This window comes from Lipophrys pholis (assembly GCF_963383615.2).
Source record: "Lipophrys pholis genome assembly, chromosome: 20".
NCBI classification, from domain to species: domain Eukaryota; kingdom Metazoa; phylum Chordata; class Actinopteri; order Blenniiformes; family Blenniidae; genus Lipophrys; species Lipophrys pholis.
The window spans coordinates 4264755-4268742 of NC_137648.1; positions in this window are offsets into that span (position 1 = coordinate 4264755).

A 3988-nucleotide genomic window follows, 5' to 3' on the forward strand; every position below is an offset into this window, starting at 1 on the left:
GACAGAAGGATCTTTTTTTTTTTTTCCTTCTTTTTTTTTTTTTTTTCCTTTTAATTCAAACGAGGAGATGAAAACACAAGCGGGATGCGACACAAACGGGGAAAAGAAAGACGCAAAATAAAAATAACCATGACTGTTAGAAGTTGCCCACAGCGGTGAATGCCTGTGACGCCTGCAGCTGCAGGACGAGCTGCTTTTGAAACCTCTTCAGAGACACGGCCGGATCCGGCAGCGTCTCGGGGGGGGAACGCAGAGAAACAGCTTCAAAGCACATGCAGGCACCCCTCCATCCCTCCATCCCTCCATCCCTCCATCCGCCCACGCTCTCTCCCTTCCTGACCCAGCCACAGGCTGTACCCCTCCGGTGCCAGGTGCGAGGGGCCACCTTACCCACCGACTCGGCACCACGGAGGACCAAATCGAAGCCGGCGGCGGGTTGGAGATTTGTGCTTCAGCTCCATCTGTGACAGCTCTTAATTTATTTCTTTGTTCCATGGCTGTATTTATATGTTAGCTAAGTTATATTTGGGTCCTTCAAGCCAACACTGTACTTAAAACTGCCACGAACTCGAGGGAATCTCTCCAGGAAGGTCACGTATTTGTTGTAACATACATGATGTAACTGCCTTTGTTTTCAGTCTGTGTGAGAACACGTATTTCCTCATGTCGCTGACATGCACGGGAGGTGGCGATACTGTAATCCAGGGCCCTGTGATCTCCACCAAGTGGCCGGAATCACAGAATCGAAGATGTCAAGAAGTGATTCACTTAAATTCTGTGGACTTCCACGAGTATTGTGTTGACTTTTTTCCACTCGGCCACCTTGAGTAACGTTCCATATCAGGAGGCATGGAAAAGAGAGCCGGAAGTTGCCTAGCAACCAAGCCTCCTGTCATTAGTTCCATTCAATCATCTGATTGATGTTCAGAGTGTCAAACGGGAATCTTTCCTCCTCTAATGGTGAATACAAACTTTATTTTCATAGACTCAAATGAAGAACAATCTTGACAAAATCTGCTGTCTTATGATGTGCAGTGTGAGACGTTCAAGGACTGACCTGCGACCACAAACAAAATGAAATTATATTTTGACAGTCTCTCAAAGTTCATGCCCTTACTACTACACCGACGTGTCAATGCTGCTACAAGCTACAGCTAATAATAGAACCGATAGAGATGCAATATTTAGATTATAGAGCATCTTCCTCCTGCTAACAGATTGAACTTCAGCTATCATCCATATTACAGATGATATAGATAATAATCCTCACACATAATCCCTGTTTGCGGTCTTATGATTTTATCGATAAGTTCATCATTTGTGGACAACAATACGAGATGAACAAACAGGGGCAACCTAAATGCATCAGAAATACGATTCTACATCGTGGAAAAGTTTGGAAGTTAACATTGAAGAGAAAATTTGCTGAAAACAGACACTTATCAAAAGAAATCTGAAAAATTTAGTCGGACAAAAGTCGAATGGATTTCATCAGGGCCCTGGAATATGTATCTTTAATGTCAATGACATAAGCGAGAGTTGGTGATGCTGTAATCCCGTGTGGGGTTTTCTTTTCTAATGTTTATCGTATTATTGTTTTTTGTGTCATTTTTAAAGTCTTTGTATCGTAGTTGTTTTTTCTTCCTTACCTAACCCAAAAACATAAAGCAGTTATCCAATTTGAGGAGTCGTCTCATGGATTTGGACGTATCTCTTGAGACGACCACCTCGCCCTGAGGTGTGCAGCACAGCGGACGAGCACATGACCAAGAAGTCGCCTTTCATTTCGGGTTAAAAAAACAAAAAAAACAACAATAAAATAAACAAACAAACACCGCCGTGCCAGCCGGAGTACGATGGCAGCAGCGAGGCTTGATCCGTCCCCGTTATGAGATCACACAGTGATGTGGTCTGGTCCTCCAATCCAGTGGACCACAGACAGCGATAATCTGCATCAAGTGCCAAATGTACAAAGGACTAAAAAAAAAGACATTTTGGAAGAAGAAGAAACAAAAAAAAATCAGCAAAACAAACACCAAAAGAGGATTTTACAAACTGAGGGTGGACACAGACGAGTGTTTTGATAATTCAATTGGATGGATTGGAGTTTACTTGAAATCTATGTGGTCAGTCATGCTACAGTAAGTGGCATGTGAATGTATATATTTTTTGTATTCTTGGTAATAAAAAGCTAAAAACGTATGATTCTTGTCTTGATTTTAAAGTTGCTTGAATAAAAAACAAAAAACAGGGTCTTCAGACAGCCAATGTAAATTAGAATTCATGAGAAAGAGCACCGTTATTTCACAAAACAAATCTCAGTACACAAACATTAACATTATCTGCAATAGTATATTTATTGCAAGTCATGTTGATAGATTTTCACATATTAAAGATGATAGCCTTTGCTTGTACCAGATGAGAAAAGGTTTGGGGGCATGTTTAGTCCTAATATGAGGACTTATTGATCAGCGTAATCGCAGACACTTAAATTCATTGTGCAGTACCTCGTCTATTATAAATACAGTAACATAGAACATAAAGAATAACGTGTTTTTTTTATGTGTTATAAAACATAAAAGCAAGCTCTTTTCATGCTTTATATATCCTTATTTTAATTTTCTGCAGTAGGATTGTCATGATAGTGGCAGTAAATATCTGAAACTTAGAAATGATAAATCGGGTGATAAAAGTGCAAAAACAAACCCCCAATCTGTCTGAAAAACGACTTCTTTATACAGCTAATTCATGTGACATGTTAGGAAGTATAGGTTGTCCACCTCATTACAACCTCCAAACTTTATCCAGCAACTGCTGAGTATCTCCAGCTATCGAGGCTCACTATCAATAACTGTGTTACTGTTTTGTTTGCACTTTGCCAACTGCAGCAGCCTGTTCATGATGATGTAGATGTACAAAACACAGCAGAGTATTGATTTCTTTTTTAAAATTTTTATTTATTTATTTTTTCTCCCTTGTCCTGTTCGGCAGCTTTGGCAAGCAATACGATGTGATTGAGAGCCTTTGGTGTCAGAACAGTTTTTGCTCTTGCAACAGGAAGACAGCTGGAGTCTCCTCCTGTTGCTGCCTTTATTAGGAGTTGGCATGGCTGCCGTACACGACCGGGGGGGGAACGCTCAAAGAGAGAGAGAAGAGAGAAGATTGAGGGGGGGGGTTGCAATCTGGGGGTAGTTTTAGTAGCTGATGTGAAAGCATATATCATCCTTTCTCTAATTCAAATGAGAAGCCAGTGCTACCATGGCCCCTCCCCCATCCCAAAGCATTCAGTTCAAGATTGTTTATATACTTTCATTAAAATGTATATCCAACACCTTATGGGAATATTTCTCTGATGTATTTTAATATTTTATGCAACATTGGGCATAATATGAGGGGGAAAAAAGTGTTTCTCCTCAAGATGAGTGTGGTAAAACTTCAAAAAAATGTAATTCAATAGCATTTAATAGCAATAAATCAACCATTCATGAATGCTAAGTAGGCTATTTATCCCATCCTAATAGATGTGCATTTTAAAATTTTGTATGCACACTTGAGGCTACTCTTCAAATTCGTATTCCATTTTTTTTTTTTCATCAGATAAGGCAGGATGGTAGAAGTAGGTGCATTTTAATAGCAGGTTTAAAAGAGGCTCCGAGTTTAATCTCTAAACCAAACAACTGCACTAACTGCAAATATGCCTGGTTGAAGTTAGTGCAACAAAAAAACTAGAAGAATCCTTCCCAAACATGTCGGCGGCAGAATATTCTGAGTACTTTGGGAATAATAAACGGCTTCTTGGAGCATTATGCAGCCCCCTGAAGCATGACAGCAATGCAAGTCCTTAAGAAGATAAAGTAGCTCTTTAAAAATCGCAATCATATGCTAAATTGTCCTCTAAAGTGTTACTCCAGATGATTCGCTTTTCATTACAGTTTCCCTCAAAGTGCTCCATTTCCTTTAGTTATTTTGTTTGGCTAATGCTCAGCGT